The following is a 23,350-nucleotide window of genomic DNA, read 5'->3' as shown; positions in this document are numbered from 1 at the left end:
TAATCTCTTCAATATGTTGTAGCTGTCTAATTTTCACCTGCAGTCTGGTTTTTCGAAATTCTCTCTTTCTCTCCCGCCAGAAAAAGGAGGTAGCCCGATGTTATGCCCATCCACAAACCTTTATCCCGACTTTGCTATGGATGTCTAGGATGGGAAATTAACCCTGTACTTTGAGCTCCAGATAAGTGTAGAATTAGGGTATGTTCACACAGCTTATTTTCAGCCGTTTTTCGTGCCGTAAACGCCCTGGAAAACGGCTAAAAATACGGTGGCTGAAAGCCTCCAAACATCTGCCCATTGATTTCAATGGGAAAAACTGAGCTTCGTTCCCACAGGGCGTTTTTTTTTTACAAACGGCCGCGTAAAAAAACTCCCCGTAAAAAAGAAGCGCATGTCACTTTTTGAGCCTTTCTTGGAGCCGTTTTTCATTGTCTCAATAGAAAAACAGCTCCAAAAATGGGCGTAAAAAATACATAAAAAACTGCTTGATGCATAAAAAACAGCTAAAAAACAGGGGCTGTTTTCCCTTGAAAACAGCTCCGTATGTTACAGCCGTTTTTCGTTTGCCGTGTGAACATACCCTTAGTATATTGTAATGTAAAAATGATAAAGAATAAATTTTTACCGATTTTACGATACAAACAACGACGCATTTAAATGAAAAAATTATCTATAAATAAAAAAAAGTAAAAAAAAACAACCTCAATTATCCGTGTGAGCCGTGAGATCTCATTTCTTCCTAATTTTCGGAGCTAAAAACAGAACGAAACAAATTAATACAGAGCGCAAGAAGCAAGCAATCGTTCAAAACGCGTCTGCAGAAACGCCAGAGGCCAAATCATGTAATCGCTCAAAATAAGCTGAGCGCAAATCATTTCACTAGGAAACATTTATTACATGGAGATAGGAGAGGAAGTCTATCGGCAGTCGGCAAAAAATTAAACGGTTATGTCCTCTACCCACACGCAGTCACATGCCCAAATGCGGATTTATAATGACATTCTTTGACAAAATGGCACAAGACTTGGCACACAGAATACAGCAGCATCCTGCGAATACTTAATTGGGTTTCCTGCTATGATTAACCCTTTTATATATGCCCTCGGAGGGCATACGGAAGTAATAGAGGTGGGTACCCTGATTGGGATCGTCTCTATTAGACAAGAACCGGCTACAAAGAGTAGCTCTGCACCCGTTGAGTCCATGCATTACAGTGCCCTTTCCTGTCACCGCTCCTGACATGTCTGTTTTAGTAAATAATTGTATTCCCCCATGAAGAAAACAATTCTGGAAAATCTACGTGGTGCCGTTCCTCTCTTATTCCTACTAGAAATATATGAATAAATAGACTACTGGGTGTTATTAGTTGGGGGTGTGTCCCTACACAGACTGACACTGTCCAATCAGAGCTGACAGAGTGACTGTGGGGACACGCCCCTTTGATAAGGGGAATAGTAACACCCAGTTGGCAATTCATTTATATATTTCCAGGAGGAATAACAGAGGAACGGTACATCAGAGTTCTAAAAAAAGATGTTCCAGAATTGTCAGGGTATGTTCACTATTTTCAGCCGTTTTTTGGGCCGTAAACGTCCTGAAATACGGCTGAAAAGTCGGAAGCAGAACACCTACAAAGATCCGGCCATTGAATTGAATGGGAAATACGGCGTTCTGTTCCGACAGGGAGTTTTTTTACGCCTTATTTTCCAAAAAGGCACGTGAAAAGACGCCCGCGAAAAAGAAGTGCAGGTCACTTCTTGGGACGTTTTTGGAGCCGTTTTTCATAGACTCTATAGAAAAACAGCTCCAAGAACGGCCGTAAAAAATTCAGCGAAAAACGCGAATTGCTAAAAAAAAACCGTTGGAAAATCAAGAGCTGTTTTCCCTTGAAAGCAGCTCCGTATTTTCAGACATTTTTGGTAAGCGTGTGAACAATCCCTTATTTTATAGAGAATACAAGTAATTACTAGAATAGAAATGTCAGGAGAGGTGAACGGTCCTCTTTAAATGTACTTAGTTATGTATTGCCTCACTGTTACCCTGCAGCAATGGCGGATCATCATAGGTCGTTTTGGGCGGCCGCCCAAAGTACAATGTAGTTTTGTTGCGTTTTAGCCGTGATTTTGCCGCGAATCGTGGCAAAAACCGTGGCGAAACAGCATTATATATGTCCTGCAAAAGGACCTTTAGGCCCAGTTCACACTGAGGTTTTTTTACACGTTTTTTTGACGCGGAAACCGCGTCGGAAAACACGCCAAAGATTGACCGAAAATGCCTCCCATTGATTTCGGAAAAAAACACTCGCTGGAAAAAGAAGTGACATGCGCTATCTTCGGGCGTTTACGTCTCTGACCTTCCATTGACATCAATGGGAGGCAGAGAAAGCGTATTTTTGCCCGTGGCGCTCAATGGGCGCGAGCGAAAACGTTGTGAAAAACTCCGCAAACGGCATGCAGGCAGATCAAAATTTGCCTCAAAACTCCAAACGGAATTTTGATGCAGAATTTTCTGCCAGCAAAAAACACCATGTGAACTCAGCCTTAGACATAAGGTCACATGACCTCATCTCTGAAGTTCTTACTACTGTTTAGAGACCTGCTGGTCACATGACCGCAGCTCCATGAACAGCAACAGCAACAGCGACTCCATAGAGAAGACTGAGTAGAGCGGCTATGTAAGTATAAGGGGATGGATTTGTTTAAGGGGTCTGTATTTAGGGGGTTTGCTGTGGGGGTCTGTATTTAGGGGGCCTGGTCTGTATTTAGGAGGTTTGGTGTCTGTATTAGTTTAAGGGGTCTGGGGTCTGGGGTCTGTATTTAGGGGGTCTGAGGTCTGTATCAGTGTAAGGGGTTTAGGCTCTGTATATTTAGAGAGTCTGTATTAGTTTGACGTCTGGGGTCTGTATTTAGAGGGTCTGGTCTGGGGTCTGTATTAGTTTATGGGGCCTGTTCTGGGGTATGTATTAGTTTAGGGGTCTGTATTTAGGGGTCTAGTCTGGGATCTGTATTAGATTAGGGGGTCTGGTCTGGTGTCTGTATTAAGGGAGTCAGGTCTTGCGTCATTATTAGGGCGGGTTCACACATGGCGGATTTTCACTTAAATTCCGCTGCGGACACTCCGCAGCGTTAATCCGCAGCGGAGCCGTTTCTCCATTGACTTTCACTTTAATTTAGCAGTGTTCGTTTACACGATGCGTACAATTCCGCTGCGGAGCATAGGCTGCGGAGCGGAATTTGGTGTCCGCAGCATGCAAGGGATGTTGCGGAGCAGTGGCGGACTGGTTGCGGACTCATGGCGGAATTTCTCCATTGACTTCAATGGAGATTCTAAGTTCCGCAATGAAGTCCGCAGCTGTCATGCACATGTTATGTGTGGTGCGGAGCGTATTGGTTTTTTAACATGACATTTCTTCATTCTGGCTGGACCTATGTATTTCTAGGTCTACAGCCAGACTGAGGAAGTCAATGGGGCTCCCGTAATGACGGGAGCGTTGCTAGGAGACGTCAGTAAATAGTCACTGTCCAGGGTGCTGAAAGAGTTAAGCGATCGGCAGTAACTGTTTCTGCACCCGGGACAGTGACTACCGATCTCAATATACATGTATCTGTAAAAAAACATATAAGTTCATACTTACCGAGAACTCCCTGTTTCTGTTTCCAGTCCGGCCTCCCAGGATGACGTTTCAGTGTAAGTGACGGCTGCAGCCAATCACAGGCCAAGCACAGGCTGCAGCGGTCACATGGACTGGCGCGTCATCCAGGGAGGTCGGGCTGGATGCCGAAGGAGGGACGCGTCATAAAGACAACGGGCGGTAAGTATGAATTTCTTTTACTTTCACTAGGGAAAGTGCTGTCCCTTCTCTCTATCCTGCACTGATAGGGAGAAGGGAAGCACTTTTCCCGCAGTCCGCAGCAGCTAGTCCGCATCAATTTTCTGCACATTTTGTGCAGATCCGCAGCCGTAATCCGCAACCCGGATTAGGTGCGGCATTGATGCGGACAGTTGCGGAGGAATTCCGCCATGTGTGGTCATGCCCTTAGTGTAGGGGGGTCAGGTCTGGGGTCTATTAGTTTATAGGGTCTGTATTTAGGGGTCTGTATTAGTTTAGGGGGTCTGGTCTAGGGTCTGTATTAAGGGAGTCAGGTCTGGGGTTAATATTAGTGTAGGGGGTCTGGTCTAGGGTTTGTATTTGTTTAGGGTGCTTGTTCTGGGGTCTGTATTTGTTTAGGGGGGGTCTGGTTTGGGGACTGCAATAGTTTAGAAGGGTTAGTACTGTAATGGGGGACACTGTGGTTAAGACTACTGGGGGGCACTGGCACTGTTAAGGGGGCATAAACTGTTAATGTGGTATGGCCTAACACAGGCCTGAGGGGGCGTTCCATGCTTAAAGCATGCGTTTTTTGGCGTATAGAACGCAGCAAAACGCGTTGAATACACGCCGTATGAACGAGGTCTAAATATACCACCCCTTGAGGCCCCATGCACACACGGTCCGTGGTTTTACAGACCCATTCGGTACTATAGGCCACGGACACCTTTCCGTAGCGGTACGGAGCGGTGTCCGTGCCGTAGAACCGTGCCGGGAATTATTTTTCGTGTTTTACGGGCCGTGCTCCTATACTGTGTATAGGAGCACGGCCTGAAAATGCGGGCGGCCGTGCCTGCAATCGCGGGCCGTGATTACGGGCACGGCCGTGTGCATGAGGCCTCAGTCTAAAGCTACATGGCTTGCAGTTGCGACCTTGCCGCTATCACAAAAGCTCCAACTGTGCCACAATTGTTGCATCATTTTAGCAATTTCACCTCAACATTCAGTCACTGCGTTGCCCTAGTCTTAAAGGGCAATTCCATCATGAACCTTTTTATATAAGGTCATCCAAGCGTAGTATATACAGTGAACGTTAATCAGGCATATGATAATACCAAAAACAGGATAATTTATTTTCTTTGCTTGCTATCAGTGAATGGAAACATTCATTGTCACATCCAGAGGATAAAAACCTATACAGACGTAATACTTTTCACAGCTGGAAGTTTGCTACAATTGCATCCAGTCTAGGCAATTCTCCGTGAGCTGAATGCATCAGCAGCTTAAATGTCTCATGTTTACAATCACTGACAGCAAGCAAAGATCTTGAAAATTGTGAGAACTTAAAACGTTAAATATATTAGATGGTTGCTATGGTAACAGGACTGGCAGCCATTACATAGAGGGACTCACTATCTGTTTGGGCATTTGCAAAAGAAAATGACTTTTCCAGTACATATACATATATAGGGCGAATATTTATAATAACATAGAAAATACATGCCAGAAGAAGGCAGCGTACCACAATATCTCATTTTAATATTTAATATTACAAATTAATATTAAAAAGTTCATCACCTAAGGCAACCTAATAGCAACCAATCACATCACTGCTTTCATCTTCTAACCAGAACAAAAGCAATGAAAACTGAAATCTGATTGGTTGCTATGCTCCACATTCACCTGCACTAGCTTTTAGAAATACCTCATCATATGACTAAAGCACTGAGCTCCGCCCCCTCACATTGATTGGTCAGTGCTCAACCCTGGTGAAGACAGGCGGCCATTTTCTTGTGAGGGGCACAAGTCACTAACCCATACTGCTGGGGCAGTGCCCTAAATCTGGGACAGCCCAGGAAGGTGGGCATAGAGGACATACATACTTACCAACAATGAAATGCCCAAAATACAGACATTTTAACCCCTTCCCTTCGTAGCCATGTTTCATTTACATGTTTTCCTCCTGTCCTGACCTGAGTGGTTAAATGGCTGGGATCGGAGTTATCTTTGATCCCAGCCGTTGCAGTGATGTGTGGGATGTAACGTACAGCCGACACCTGCGGAGTATGAGCCCGCTCAGCCCGTGAGCCCCGCTCCATACTTCCCGTTGCCGGCTATGATGTAACCCTATGTGAAGTGTCGGCAAGGGGTATTCCCACAATGGACATTTATCACCTATCCTACCAAGATCCCTTCTAATAAGTAGAGATTGTCCAGAGTGGGAAAAGCCCTTTACTTATTAAGAGTAGTCCCATCACAATTGTCCGGCTACATTTTAAATATTTTTTAAATATTTACTTTCTAGACTCCCAAAGCCAAGAATTCTCCGGTGACCCCTCCATCCATGCTGCTGAAGAAGGTAAGAGCTATCAGCGAAGTAGAGAGACGTAAAAAGATAAAAGGAGTTGTCGGACTGAAAAAATTGCGCCCTGCATGTCCAGCCTTTTAAATATATATATATATATATATATATATATATATATATATATATATACATATATATATACATACATATATTACATTACTCATCTTGTACTGATCCTGAGTTACATCCTGTATTATACTCCAGAGCTGCACTCACTATTCTGCTGGTGGAGTCACTGTGTACATACATTACATTACTTATCCTGCACTGATCCTGAGTTACATCCTGTATTATACTCCAGAGCTGCACTCACTATTCTGCTGGTGGAGTCACTGTGTATATACATTACATTACTTATCCTGCACTGATCCTGAGTTACATCCTGTATTATACTCCAGAGCTGCACTCACTATTCTGCTGGTGGAGTCACTGTGTACATACATTACATTACTTATCCTGTACTGATCCTGAGTTACATCCTGTATTATACTCCACAGCTGCACTCACTATTCTGCTGGTGGAGTCACTGTGTACATACATTACATTACTTAACCTGTACTGATCCTGAGTTACATCCTGTATTATACTCCAGAGCTGCACTCACTATTCTGCTGGTGGAGTCACTGTGTACATACATTACATTACTTATCCTGTACTGATCCTGAGTTACATCCTGTATTATACTCCAGAGCTGCACTCACTATTCTTCTGGTGGAGTCACTGTGTACATACATTACATTACTTATCCTGTACTGATCCTGAGTTACATCCTGTATTGTACTCCAGAGCTGCACTCACTATTCTGCTGGTGGAGTCACTGTGTACATACATTACTTCTCCTGTACTGATCCTGAGATACATCCTGTATTATATACTCCAGAGCTGCACTCACTATTCTGCTGGTGGAGTCACTGCTTACATACATTACATTACTTATCCTGTACTGATCCTGAGTTACATCATTTATTATACTCCAGAGCTGCACTCACTATTCTGCTGGTGGAGTCACTGTGTACATACATTACATTACTTATCCTGTACTGATCCTGAGTTACATCCTGTATTATACTCCAGAGCTGCACTCACTATTCTGCTGGTGGAGTCACTGTATATACATTACATTACTTATCCTGTACTGATCCTGAGTTATATCCTATATTATGATCCAGAGCTGCACTCACTATTCTGCTGGTGGAGTCACTGTGTACATACATTACATTACTTATCCTGTACTGATCCTGAGTTACATCGTGTATTATACTCCAGAGCTGCACTCACTATTCTGCTGGTGGAGTCACTGTGTATATACATTACATTACTTATCCTGTACTGATCCTGAGTTACATCCTGTATTATACTCCAGAGCTGCACTCACTATTCTGCTGGTGGAGTCACTGTGTACATACATTACTTATCCTGCACTGATCCTGAGTTACATCCTGGGTTATACTCCAGAGCTGCAATCACTATTCTGCTGGTGGAGTCACTGTGTACATACATTACATTACTTGTCCTGTACTGATCCTGAGTTACATCCTGTATTATACTCCAGAGCTGCACTCACTATTCTGAAGGTGGAGTCACTGTGTGCATACATTGCATTACTTATCCTGTACTTGTCCTGAGTTACAGCCTGTATTATACTCCAGAGCTGCACTCAGTATTCTGCTGGTGGAGTCACTGTGTACATATATTACATTACTCATCTTGTACTGATCCAGAGTCAAAGCCTGTATTATACTCCAGAGCTGCACTCACTATTCTGCTGGTGGAGTCACTGTGTACATACATTACATTACTTATCCTGTACTGATCCTGAGTTACATCCTGGGTTATACTCCAGAGCTGCAATCACTATTCTGCTGGTGGAGTCACTGTATATACATTACATTACTTATCCTGTACTGATCCTGAGTTACATCCTGTATTATACTCCAGAGCTGCAATCACTATTCTGCTGGTGGAGTCACTGTGTACATACATTACATTACTTATCCTGTACTGATCCTGAGTTATATCCTATATTATGATCCAGAGCTGCACTCACTATTCTGCTGGTGGAGTCACTGTGTACATACATTACATTACTTATCCTGTACTGATCCTGAGTTATATTTGTATTATACTCCAGAGCTGCACTCGCTATTCTGCTGGTGGAGTCACTGTGTACATACATTACATTACTTATCCTGTACTGATCCTGAGTTATATCCTATATTATGATCCAGAGCTGCACTCACTATTCTGCTGGTGGAGTCACTGTGTACATACATTATATAACTTATCCTGTACTGATCCTGAGTTATATCCTGTATTATACTCCAGAGCTGCACTCACTATTCTGCTGGTGGAGTCACTGTGTACATACATTACATTACTTATCCTGTACTGATCCTGAGTTACATCCTGTATTATACTCCAGAGCTGCACTCACTATTCTGCTGGTGGAGTCACTGTGTACATACATTACATTACTTATCCTGTACTGATCCTGAGTTACATCCTGTATTATACTCCAGAGCTGCACTCACTATTCTGCTGGTGGAGTCACTGTGTACATACATTACATTACTGATCCTGTACTGATCCTGAGTTACATCCTGTATTATACTCCAGAGCTGCACTCACTATTCTGCTGGTGGAGTCACTGTGTACATACATTACATTACTGATCCTGTACTGATCCTGAGTTACATCCTGTATTATACTCCAGAGCTGCACTCACTATTCTGCTGGTGGAGTCACTGTGTACATACATTACTGATCCTGAGTTACATCCTGTATTATACTCCAGAGCTGCACTCACTATTCTGCTGGTGGAGTCACTGTGTACATACATTACATTACTTATCCTGTACTGATCCTGAGTTATATTTGTATTATACTCCAGAGCTGCACTCGCTATTCTGCTGGTGGAGTCACTGTGTACATACATTACATTACTTATCCTGTACTGATCCTGAGTTATATCCTATATTATGATCCAGAGCTGCACTCACTATTCTGCTGGTGGAGTCACTGTGTACATACATTATATAACTTATCCTGTACTGATCCTGAGTTATATCCTGTATTATACTCCAGAGCTGCACTCACTATTCTGCTGGTGGAGTCACTGTGTACATACATTACATTACTTATCCTGTACTGATCCTGAGTTACATCCTGTATTATACTCCAGAGCTGCACTCACTATTCTGCTGGTGGAGTCACTGTGTACATACATTACATTACTTATCCTGTACTGATCCTGAGTTACATCCTGTATTATACTCCAGAGCTGCACTCACTATTCTGCTGGTGGAGTCATTGTGTACATACATTACATTACTTATCCTGTACTGATCCTGAGTTACAGTCTGTATTATACTCCAGAGCTGCACTCACTATTCTGCTGGTGCAGTCACTGTGTACATACATTACATTACTTATCCTGTACTGATCCTGAGTTACATCCTGTATTATACTCCAGAGCTGCACTCACTATTCTGCTGGTGGAGTCACTGTGTACATACATTACATTACTTATCCTGTACTGATCCTGAGTTACATCCTGTATTATACTCCAGAGCTGCACTCACTATTCTGCAGGTGGAGTCACTGTGTACATACATTACTTATCCTGTACTGATCCTGAGTTATATCCTGTATTATACTCCAGAGCTGCACTCACTATTCTGCAGGTGGATTCACTGTGTACATACATTACTTATCCGGTACTGATCCTGAGTTATATCCTGTATTATACTCCAGAGCTGCACTCACTATTCTGCAGGTGGAGTCATTGTGTACATACATTACTTATCCTGTACTGATCCTGAGTTATATCCTGTATTATACTCCAGAGCTGCACTCACTATTCTGGTGGTGGAGTCACTGTGTACATACGTTACATTACTTATCCTGTACTGATCCTGAGTTACATCCTGTATTATACTTCAGAGCTGCACTCACTATTCTGCTGATGGAGTCACTGTGTACATACGTTACATTACTTATCCTGTACTGATCCTGAGTTACATCCTGTATTATACTCCAGAGCTGCACTCACTATTCTGCTGGTGGAGTCACTGTGTACATACATTACTTATCCTGTACTGATCCTGAGTTACATCCTGGATTATACTCCAGAGCTGCAATCACTATTCTGCTTTTGGAGTCATGTAGTACATACATTACATTACTTATCCTGTACTGATTCTGAGTTACATCCTGTATTATACTCCAGAGCGGCACTCACTATTCTGCTGGTGGAGTCACTGTGTACATACATTACTTATCCTGTGCGGATCCTGAGTTACATCCTGTATTATACTCCAGAGCTGCACTCACTATTCTGCTGATGGAGTCACTGTGTACACACATTACTTATCCTGTACTGATCCTGATTTACATCCTGTATTATAACCAGAGCTGCACTCACTATTCTGCTGATGGAGTCACTGTGTACATACATTACTTATCCTGTACTGATCCTCAGTTACATCCTGTATTATAACCAGAACTGCACTCACTATTCTGCTGGTGGAGTCACTGTGTACATACATTACTTATCCTGTACTGATCCTGAGTTACATCCTGTATTATACTCCAGAGCTGCACTCACTATTCTGCTGGTGGAGTCACTGTGTACATACATTACATTACTTATCCTGTACTGATCCTGAGTTACATCCTGTATTATACTCCAGAGCTGCACTCACTATTCTGCTGGTGGAGTCACTGTGTACATACATTACATTACTTATCCTGTACTGATCCTGAGTTACATCCTGTATTATACTCCAGAGCTGCACTCACTATTCTGCTGGTGGAGTCACTGTGTACATACATTACTTATCCTGTACTGATCCTGAGTTACATCCTGTATTATACTCCAGAGCTGCACTCACTATTCTGCTGGTGGAGTCATTGTGTACATACATTACATTACTTATCCTGTACTGATCCTGAGTTACAGTCTGTATTATACTCCAGAGCTGCACTCACTATTCTGCTGGTGCAGTCACTGTGTACATACATTACATTACTTATCCTGTACTGATCCTGAGTTACATCCTATATCATACTCCAGAGCTGCACTCACTATTCTGCTGGTGGAGTCACTGTGTACATACATGACATTACTTATCCTGTACTGATCCTGAGTTACATCCTGTATTATATTCCAGAGCTGCACTCACTATTCTGCTGGTGGAGTCACTGCTTACATACATTACATTACTTATCCTGTACTGATCCTGAGTTATATCCTATATTATGATCCAGAGCTGCACTCACTATTCTGCTGGTGGAGTCACTGCTTACATACATTACATTACTTATCCTGTACTGATCCTGAGTTACATCCTGTATTATACTCCAGAGCTGCACTCACTATTCTGCAGGTGGAGTCACTGTGTACATACATTACTTATCCTGTACTGATCCTGAGTTATATCCTGTATTATACTCCAGAGCTGCACTCACTATTCTGCAGGTGGAGTCACTGTGTACATACATTACTTATCCTGTACTGATCCTGAGTTACAGTCTGTATTATACTCCAGAGCTGCACTCACTATTCTGGTGGTGGAGTCACTGTGTACATACGTTACATTACTTATCCTGTACTGATCCTGAGTTACATCCTGTATTATACTTCAGAGCTGCACTCACTATTCTGCTGATGGAGTCACTGTGTACATACGTTACATTACTTATCCTGTACTGATCCTGAGTTACATCCTGTATTATACTCCAGAGCTGCACTCACTATTCTGCTGGTGGAGTCGCTGTGTACATACATTACTTATCCTGTACTGATCCTGAGTTACATCCTGGATTATACTCCAGAGCTGCAATCACTATTCTGCTTTTGGAGTCATGTAGTACATACATTACATTACTTATCCTGTACTGATTCTGAGTTACATCCTGTATTATACTCCAGAGCGGCACTCACTATTCTGCTGGTGGAGTCACTGTGTACATACATTACTTATCCTGTGCGGATCCTGAGTTACATCCTGTATTATACTCCAGAGCTGCACTCACTATTCTGCTGATGGAGTCACTGTGTACACACATTACTTATCCTGTACTGATCCTGATTTACATCCTGTATTATAACCAGAGCTGCACTCACTATTCTGCTGATGGAGTCACTGTGTACATACATTACTTATCCTGTACTGATCCTCAGTTACATCCTGTATTATAACCAGAACTGCACTCACTATTCTGCTGGTGGAGTCACTGTGTACATACATTACTTATCCTGTACTGATCCTGAGTTACATCCTGTATTATACTCCAGAGCTGCACTCACTATTCTGCTGGTGGAGTCACTGTGTACATACATTACATTACTTATCCTGTACTGATCCTGAGTTACATCCTGTATTATACTCCAGAGCTGCACTCACTATTCTGCTGGTGGAGTCACTGTGTACATACATTACATTACTTATCCTGTACTGATCCTGAGTTACATCCTGTATTATACTCCAGAGCTGCACTCACTATTCTGCTGGTGGAGTCACTGTGTACATACATTACTTATCCTGTACTGATCCTGAGTTACATCCTGTATTATACTCCAGAGCTGCACTCACTATTCTGCTGGTGGAGTCATTGTGTACATACATTACATTACTTATCCTGTACTGATCCTGAGTTACAGTCTGTATTATACTCCAGAGCTGCACTCACTATTCTGCTGGTGCAGTCACTGTGTACATACATTACATTACTTATCCTGTACTGATCCTGAGTTACATCCTATATCATACTCCAGAGCTGCACTCACTATTCTGCTGGTGGAGTCACTGTGTACATACATGACATTACTTATCCTGTACTGATCCTGAGTTACATCCTGTATTATATTCCAGAGCTGCACTCACTATTCTGCTGGTGGAGTCACTGCTTACATACATTACATTACTTATCCTGTACTGATCCTGAGTTACATCCTGTATTATACTCCAGAGCTGCACTCACTATTCTGCAGGTGGAGTCACTGTGTACATACATTACTTATCCTGTACTGATCCTGAGTTATATCCTGTATTATACTCCAGAGCTGCACTCACTATTCTGCAGGTGGAGTCACTGTGTACATACATTACTTATCCTGTACTGATCCTGAGTTACAGTCTGTATTATACTCCAGAGCTGCACTCACTATTCTGGTGGTGGAGTCACTGTGTACATACGTTACATTACTTATCCTGTACTGATCCTGAGTTACATCCTGTATTATACTTCAGAGCTGCACTCACTATTCTGCTGATGGAGTCACTGTGTACATACGTTACATTACTTATCCTGTACTGATCCTGAGTTACATCCTGTATTATACTCCAGAGCTGCACTCACTATTCTGCTGGTGGAGTCACTGTGTACATACATTACTTATCCTGTACTGATCCTGAGTTACATCCTGGATTATACTCCAGAGCTGCAATCACTATTCTGCTTTTGGAGTCATGTAGTACATACATTACATTACTTATCCTGTACTGATCCTGAGTTACATCCTGTATTATACTCCAGAGCTGCACTCACTATTCTGCTGATGGAGTCACTGTGTACACACATTACTTATCCTGTACTGATCCTGATTTACATCCTGTATTATAACCAGAGCTGCACTCACTATTCTGCTGATGGAGTCACTGTGTACATACATTACTTATCCTGTACTGATCCTCAGTTACATCCTGTATTATAACCAGAGCTGCACTCACTATTCTGCTGGTGGAGTCACTGTGTACATACATTACATTACTTATCCTGTACTGATCCTGAGTTACATCCTGTATTATACTCCAGAGCTGCACTCACTATTCTGCAGGTGGAGTCACTGTGTACATACATTACTTATCCTGTACTGATCCTGAGTTATATCCTGTATTATACTCCAGAGCTGCACTCACTATTCTGCAGGTGGAGTCACTGTGTACATACATTACTTATCCTGTACTGATCCTGAGTTACAGTCTGTATTATACTCCAGAGCTGCACTCACTATTCTGCTGGTGCAGTCACTGTGTACATACATTACATTACTTATCCTGTACTGATCCTGAGTTACATCCTATATCATACTCCAGAGCTGCACTCACTATTCTGCTGACGGAGTCACTGTGTACATACATGACATTACTTATCCTGTACTGATCCTGAGTTACATCCTGTATTATATTCCAGAGCTGCACTCACTATTCTGCTGGTGGAGTCACTGTGTACATACATTACATTACTTATCCTGTACTGATCCTGAGTTATATCCTATATTATGATCCAGAGCTGCACTCACTATTCTGCTGGTGGAGTCACTGTGTACATACATTACATTACTTATCCTGTACTGATCCTGAGTTACATCCTGTATTATACTCCAGAGCTGCACTCACTATTCTGCAGGTGGAGTCACTGTGTACATACATTACTTATCCTGTACTGATCCTGAGTTATATCCTGTATTATACTCCAGAGCTGCACTCACTATTCTGCAGGTGGAGTCACTGTGTACATACATTACTTATCCTGTACTGATCCTGAGTTACAGTCTGTATTATACTCCAGAGCTGCACTCACTATTCTGCTGGTGCAGTCACTGTGTACATACATTACATTACTTATCCTGTACTGATCCTGAGTTACATCCTATATCATACTCCAGAGCTGCACTCACTATTCTGCTGACGGAGTCACTGTGTACATACATGACATTACTTATCCTGTACTGATCCTGAGTTACATCCTGTATTATATTCCAGAGCTGCACTCACTATTCTGCTGGTGGAGTCACTGTGTACATACATTACATTACTTATCCTGTACTGATCCTGAGTTATATCCTATATTATGATCCAGAGCTGCACTCACTATTCTGCTGGTGGAGTCACTGCTTACATACATTACATTACTTATCCTGTACTGATCCTGAGTTACATCCTGTATTATACTCCAGAGCTGCACTCACTATTCTGCAGGTGGAGTCACTGTGTACATACATTACTTATCCTGTACTGATCCTGAGTTATATCCTGTATTATACTCCAGAGCTGCACTCACTATTCTGCAGGTGGATTCACTGTGTACATACATTACTTATCCTGTACTGATCCTGAGTTACATCCTGTATTATACTCCAGAGCTGCACTCACTATTCTGCTGGTGGAGTCACTGTGTACATACATTACTTATCCTGTACTGATCCTGAGTTACATCCTGGATTATACTCCAGAGCTGCAATCACTATTCTGCTTTTGGAGTCATGTAGTACATACATTACATTACTTATCCTGTACTGATTCTGAGTTACATCCTGTATTATACTCCAGAGCTGCACTCACTATTCTGCTGATGGAGTCACTGTGTACACACATTACTTATCCTGTACTGATCCTGATTTACATCCTGTATTATAACCAGAGCTGCACTCACTATTCTGCTGATGGAGTCACTGTGTACATACATTACTTATCCTGTACTGATCCTCAGTTACATCCTGTATTATAACCAGAGCTGCACTCACTATTCTGCTGGTGGAGTCACTGTGTACATACATTACATTACTTATCCTGTACTGATCCTGAGTTACATCCTGTATTATACTCCAGAGCTGCACTCACTATTCTGCTGGTGGAGTCACTGTGTACATACATTACATTACTTATCATGTACTGATCCTGAGTTACATCCTGTATTATACTCCAGAGCTGCACTCACTATTCTGCTGGTGGAGTCACTGTGTACATACATGACATTACTTATCATGTACTGATCCTGAGTTACTGTAATGGCCGGAAGGAGGTGAAGGGAAAGTGAGCCCTAATCTACCCACCGCCCTGTCCCTGCCTACTTGCAACGACTCGCCCTAGGCGACGAGGTACAACTGGGCGGCGGTCCCTACGCTGTCTAAGTGCACAGGAAAACAAACAGGGAACATGCAAGGGAAGGGGCAGTAGCCACGGAACGCCACGAGGAAACGGAGCGGCGAACGGACAGTCAGGACCAGGACGAAGTGAGTACACCCAAGCGGGCAAGGAGACAGAAGCAAGCCAGGGGCAAAGCAAAGCAGGTCAAGCAGAACTGCAGCAAGGCAGAAGCACGGCAGAAGCAGGCTGGAGCAAGCAGCAGTGGGGCCAGGAATCCAAAAGAATTACAAGCACTGAGGGAGAGAACAGGGCAGGTAATAAAGGACAGGGGGCGGAGCTAACTCCGACAGACCAGGCCGCGATAGGCTCTCCCACTCCTGAGCCTGCCACCCTGGTTGGTGGGAGATGGTGTCAGTCGAACAGGTCTGGCCTCAGGTGTGGATTGATTAATCCCAGGAGTATACCTAGATGAAGTACCTGGCAGATCCCTAACAGTTACATCCTGTATTATACTCCAGAGCTGCTCTCACTATTCTGCTGGTGGAGTCACGGTGTACATACATTACATTACTTATCCTGTACTGATCGTGAGTTACATCCTGTATTATACGCCAGAGCTGCACTCACTATTCTGCTGGTGGAGTCACTGTGTACATACATTACATTACTTATCCTGTACTGATCCTGAGTTACATCCTGTATTATACTCCAGAGCTGCACTCACTATTCTGCTGGTGGATTCACTGTGTACATACATTACATTACTTATCCTGTACTGATCCTGAGTTACATCCTGTATTATACTCCAGAGCTGCACTCACTATTCTGCTGGTGGTGTCACTGTGTACATACATTACTTATCCTGTACTGATCCTGAGTTACATCCTGTATTATACTCCAGAGCTGCACTCACTATTCTGCTGGTGGAGTCACTGTGTACATACATTACATTACTTATCCTGTACTGATCCCGAGTTACATCCTGTATTATACTCCAGAGCTGCACTCACTATTCTGCTGGTGGAGTCGCTGTGTACATACATTACTCATCCTGTACTGATCCCGAGTTACATTATACTGGAATTCCTGTCCATAATCCTATTGAAGAACACTACAGTCAGCCTCTCCCCAGCCTGAAATGGATGATAACAGAAAACAAAAGATTGTATTGAACTGCAAAGCACATGGAGATCAGCTAGGCTTTAAATAGGCCCTAATGATAAATTACCTAGAACAGTAAACATTTCTCTGCCTTTTCCATTTATGATGACTGGTTTGCATAAATCATGGGTATAAAATGATTAGTACAATAATGGAACCTTTTCACTTCTATTTTATCCTGGAAAATCTTAAGGTTCAAAGCCGTCTATACTGAAATACAATAATATATGTGTGGGTGTTCTGATTCCCGGGAACGCTCTGACCGCACTGCGTGATAGCTGCGTTCATGCGCTGAAGGGAAAGAAAATGTAAAACGCGACCTTTAGAAATGTACAGAATGGCATTGTATAATCCAGGACTATTTCTTACATGTTTAAGGAAGAACTGCAAGTCCCATCATGCTCTGCATAGTCCGAGTCTTACATTGGAATCCCCCCGCATATAGCTCTCAGTTCTCCATATTGTACTGTATGGTACTGATACTCTGAGTGCATGGAGAGGGTTTCCTACAGAATTATTTCGAGTCCGACCAAGAATCCCCGCAATGGACTGTTTCAGGGTGACCGTACACATTAGACGAAAGCCGATATCGCCAGGACGGGCCGACGATCTAATGTGTATGGGGGTCTCCTGAAGATTGGGCGTGTCAGATTTCAACTTGTCCGATCCTTTGTTGGAGCGGGAGATACTGCCTGCTATTCTGGTAGCTACACCGTTAGTCCCTTGCTCAGGATTAGTCGTCAGACTAAACCTGGCCATACGCTTGAGATAAAATGTAGCCAAACCCACTGATTTCGGCGACATCCTAATGTGTATGGGGCCTCCCAACTCAGTGGTGGAAAAAATAAAAAAGCTGTACCTCCCGTTCTTCGTGAATGCCGGCCTCCTGGGATGACGATGCAGCCCATGTGACCCCTGCAGCCTGCGATTGGTTGCAGCGCTCACACGGGATGAAATGTCATCCCAGGAGGCCGGTCTGGACAGAGAACAGAAGAACATGTCGCTAGGACAGAGTAAGTCATGAATGGGAGTTCTGGATAAGTGTCCATCTTCGAGGGATTGTCCACTTTGCGCAAACCATTATTGAAAGCGGTTCCTTGCTGGAGACCCCCCTCTATAAATCTGAGAGGAGAACCACTACGAAACAACAGTTTTGGGGAGCTTCATGCACACTTCGCCCAGCCATGTTGGCTGATCACTAGGGTTTTTTGGAGTCTGCACCCTCAGACAGACACCAGGGAGTTTTCCTTTTAAAAAGCAATACCCATGTTGGGACCACCCTTTTAATCAAGTCACCCCCATAACTAGCTATTCGTCTATTATGGGGGAACCAATAACTGCACTGTCATCATAAACCCCAGTTCCTGACTGGGACTTTTAGTGTGGGAGGCCTACAGGTTGCTGGTCTTCCCTTACATTCTTACACCAGATTTCCTAATGCAAGCGTCAACTTTAATATTTCTAAAACAAAACACAAAAAAAAGTCACGTTTCCTCGGCGTATCGGAAGAGGCGGCAGACAGAAAATTATAATGTGGAGCGGAACAGGAGGTTGGGGGAGGGGAGTCAGCAGCAGCAGCCTGCAGCCCCCAACACTGCTCTGTCTCCTTCAATCCTATCTTGCTGTGCCAGCCCTGGGTCCCTGCGCGAGCTGCAGTCACGTGACGCTGCGGGTCCGCTGTGCAAATACGACGTACAGGGACAATTCATTCATTTGTGGCTATAGAGGCGCAGTCCTAATCAGACGCCTATGCCCGGGGAACCCTTAAAGAACCTCTTACCTAATTTTTGCAGTCCTACCTGGGGCAAATTTAAAGGGGAATTCCATTATAAACATCTTGCAATATATTCTGCGTCTAGATTTGGGCTGTGAGCTTTTGATGGATGGGGCGATGTGTGTTTACATATAAAGTATATATAAAACGTCATCTATATCTTCCATATCCTTATAGTAGTCTTGGGAGTTGACTACCTATTTAAAGAGACACACACCACAAAAACGGCAAGTAAGGATATAGCGGATCCTGGTGTAAAACCTGAACGCGGGTATACTACCATTCAGCCAATGTCATTACACACCATGCTATATACACACAGCTTTACATCTCTGTGCGCGTGCTGACCACTAGGTACATATGTACGCCCGCACCACTTTTTTGGCACGTACCATTGCTGCCAGATGGCTTTTTACCATTCATTTAGTTATTTTCACATTTACACTGCAGGAAATTTGTTGCATTGCACACAGTGAACCATCTGGTGATCTCCATGACTTATTACTTATCATTACACGCAGCCCCTCCAATGCAATGGTCTTATATACGAGGCCACGGTCAACAAGCATTTTGCGGTAAATAAAAGGGGATGTTGTATTTGTTGGGTGCTCATAGTAGACTAGTTAGGTTACTACTACAGTACTAGTATTATTACTATTTTTCCATGATGATGGAGCAGTATGGAGCTCCGTTACCTGCATGGATGGGTTTTGAGATGGCCATAGACATCGGATTATCAGCAAAGCCCTAAAAATATCTATAAACATCATAAAGCCGGACATACACATGAGATAGCAGTCAGCAATTCTACTCGCGCACGGCTCGGCAGTGCTTTTGTATTTCAGTGGGGATCGGGGAAGAAGCCGCTTCCATAGCGAGGCCCCCAAACACTTTACGAAAGTCGCCCGATCCCGGAAACAGACGACTTTTAGTTCAAATGTACGGCCGGCTTTAGGGACTATAATGGGGACAAGTGAACTTTCTATGAACGGGGTCCCAGCTCAAATTTTGCTAGGGGTTACCATTGTAAAAGAGCTTTACCCATGTAATAAAGTAATGGTATATAACAAGGATATGCCGTTGCGATCGGTGGGGTTCCGAGACTGCCAATATATTAAGCCGTATGTACAATCCCCTTTCAATGTTGAACTGGTGAGCCCAACTGCATCTACGAGATGGTTCCTCAAAATGGCAGAGGACCAAAAGAAGTTAGTGTATGTGCATACTTGTCATGGTCAAGAGTGTGGACCCACAATTAGGATTGGTGATAAATGGTTTTCGTGGGCCGTTAGGCTGGGCACTGACCTGCCGGCGTAGGCTTGACCCTTTAAGTAGTAGCAAAGAGCCTGACGCTATGGCTAGGCTGGCGGTGGTAAGGCAAGGAGAGGAATGTCCGCCGCACAGGTATACGCAGTGGCCAGCGTCCCTTTATACTTGTATATGTGTTTAGTGATGTTGCCTGAGCTCGGTCCTTATTTGTTAGGCAGGAACGGACAACTATTGGACCCTTAAATGCTGCCATCAAGATGGTGATTTATCTCTATAGAGGGAAAAGTCCTGTACACAGTGTAGGAGTCCTAGACATCCACGTGGCATTCTCTAATCGCAAATGAGTCGCAACAAATAAGGGACCACAGATTACCAGCACTAGATATTCTCTCCATATAGAGGCCAATGACTTCATTGGTGGGACAACTTATGACAATAGTTGTCCAGCCCAGTCTAAAAGATAGGATGGAGTAGATTCATCAACTATAAGAGTAGATTTGTCACCCCTCCTGACATGTCTATTTGAGTAATTACTTGTATTGCCCATGAAATAACAATTCTGGAACATATTTTCTTAGAACTCTACAAAGTGCCATTCCTCTGTTAGCCAACAGTTACCCCCCTCCCATCAACTTGCCCATTGCAGTCAGTGAAAATAAAATTGGACATCTCAACATTCAACCTGACCTCCGACAGAAGATACCAGGGTTGTACCTATAGAAAGGAGATTGATGGCAGGTCCTGTCAAAATCGACTGGATCCCCCAACGAAAATCTGATGTCTATGGCCAGTCTTAGCCAGGCCCTCCCTGTAGTGAAGTGGGGGCTGCAGATGAATATGGCATATGCCTCCGCTCAGCGGTGCTGCATGGGAGAAGGCTCGCTGAGGGGACGAGCATATATGACAAGCTCTTTCCTAGACAGGCGGCTGTTTAGTGCAACCATTAATTCGGTGATTGTAAGATTCTGTCATTTAAAGGGCTTGTCTTGGTGACAATTTTCCTTTAATTATACAGAAAAAAGTATAACTAAACAAAAAAAAAAAACATGTAAACCGTAGCTAAAAAAACCTGCAAAATATTTCTATGGGTATATAAACCGTATTTTCTCAGTGGTCTCTGATGGTCCGTGTGGTTGTACGCGGTTGCAACCCTCTGATTACGGAGCCGCCATTTAACTCTCAACTTGACCTCATGTGATGCCGCGAGATCTGCACATACAGCAATAATTCATCTCCGGCTATAAATATCCCTGCAGATTGTCGTCTAATCAGAGAGACAGTCCGGGAATTTCTCTGACATCTGTAGAACATCTTATTGTTTAGAATAAATTACTCTCGCTGGAAGAGCCGGATATGGTTATTATTTCTGTATGATATCCTATTATTATAATATATTACGTTATAGAATATCTGATTTTCCATGTTTGTAACAACTAATCAAATGTCAGGATTTTATGATATCCAAAACACGGACATAAACATAATGTCATATAAAGAACAACGTGACGACACAAGTTTTTAAAACTTAAATTTAATCTCCACTTTTTATCATGTAATTGTTAGGTCCCAAATTCTGTGCCGATTCATTCCAAATCCCCTATATAAACATTGGTTAAAATGCTGGCTGCCTGCTGCCACCACTAGGGGGAGCTTACTGTATACTGTTTTGGTTATTGAGTTCAATGTATAAACAGTAGGCAACCAGCTCCCACTAGTGGTTGCTGAAGGTATACAGCATATTATCTTTATAAAGATATATTAAAAAATTGAATCAACATCATTTTGGACCGAAAAAAGGGTGTTCAAGTGTGGACATTCCCTTTAAAGGGATTGTCTCATTTCGGAAATCCCTTTTTCAAATACCCCTTTAAATGTGTCCCATGACTATGGATGAGGGGTATGTAACCAAACAGTGATCCCCCCCATAGTTGTGGTTCAGACGGGAATACATGAGAGCACGCCCAGTGCTCTGTTACCTGAGCTAGATTACTATATTGGGGGAGAACCACTTTAAAGGGGTGGTATAGGAGTAGTTAGACATATCTGCTTTCTTTCAAAAATAGCGCCAAATCTGTCCACAGGTTGTGTGTGGTATTGCAGCTCAGCCCCATTTACTTCAATAGAGTTGAGCTGCAATACCAGACACAACCCATGGAGAGTTGTGGCGCTGTTTCTGAAACAAAGCAGCCATTTTTTTTCTAATGCTCTACAACCCCTTTAAGATCAGGACCAAGGTAAATTGACAGGCTAAGTGCCGGCGTCCGTTCCCTTCGGAACTTCTGAAATTACCCCCGACCTTTTGATGCACCATAAAAACGAACAAATATTCACTTTGCATGCTAATGAGGAGAGGATTAACGTCTATGCTAATTAGGTTTGGAAAGAGAACGGCTCGGAATCTCATGAAATTTCACAAATCCGTTAGACCAAATATAACTTCATTAAATTGGAAGGGATTAAAGTAAGTAAAAATTATTTTTATCACGAATGCAAGTGGAAAATTGTTTACTGCGGAGCCGAACAGCGGCGAGATTTACTTACTGGCTTTGAAGTTAGAATTCTTGTTCTCCGGGAAAATATAGGGAGTGATTTAACCAGACTATCGACTTATACGCCAAAAAATTTCCGAACCTGATTTCAATGGGAGGCGGAGCCTTTTTTTTCCGGGCGGCCTTTAGCCGCTCGCAGGAAAAAAAAAGCGTCATGTTCTTTCTTGCCGCGGTTACGCCTCTGACTTCCCATTGAAATCAACAGCAGGCAGATAAAGCGTTTTTTTGCCCGCGGTCCTCAATGTCCACGTCTGAAAAACGCAGCGAAAACTGCTGCAAGAAAGCGCAGGCAGGTCAAAATCTGCCTCGAAATTTCAGAAGGAATTTTGATACAGATTTTTTTCTGCCTGCAAAATACTCCATGTGAACACGGCCTTAGGCTTCGTACACATCTGCGTTCTGGTTTTCCGTTGTTCTGTGCCATCATAGGAGAAGAACAACGAAAAACCGGAATCACGGGATCTGTTGCACGTCGTTACGGGTCCGCAGTTTTAAAGGAGCCTCCGGCGTGGATGTGAAGAAAGCCTTAAGGGGGGTCCTGTGTTTAGGAAC

General features: G+C 43.1%; 1 protein-coding gene and 1 long non-coding RNA gene across 5 annotated transcripts in view; one reads left to right on the top strand and one right to left on the bottom strand.

The window, feature by feature from the left end:
• LOC142664914 (uncharacterized) overlaps window positions 1-23,350 on the top strand; it is a 254,020-nt gene that overhangs the window by 23,587 nt on the left and 207,083 nt on the right. For 2 of the 4 annotated variants that reach the window (XR_012851407.1, XR_012851409.1), the window contains exon 2: window positions 6,114-6,167. This is a non-coding gene — a long non-coding RNA (uncharacterized LOC142664914). Of the gene's footprint in view, window positions 1-2,612; window positions 2,675-5,584; window positions 5,669-6,113; window positions 6,168-23,350 lie in introns of those variants that run through there. The other 2 variants (XR_012851408.1, XR_012851406.1) reach the window with 2 other exon arrangements.
• SV2A (synaptic vesicle glycoprotein 2A) overlaps window positions 1-23,350 on the bottom strand; it is a 117,135-nt gene that overhangs the window by 70,884 nt on the left and 22,901 nt on the right. The gene's annotated exons all lie outside the window — the stretch shown is intronic.

This window comes from Rhinoderma darwinii, chromosome 12 (assembly GCF_050947455.1).
Source record: "Rhinoderma darwinii isolate aRhiDar2 chromosome 12, aRhiDar2.hap1, whole genome shotgun sequence".
NCBI lineage: Eukaryota > Metazoa > Chordata > Amphibia > Anura > Rhinodermatidae > Rhinoderma > Rhinoderma darwinii.
This window is presented reverse-complemented; position numbering and strand designations above follow the sequence as displayed.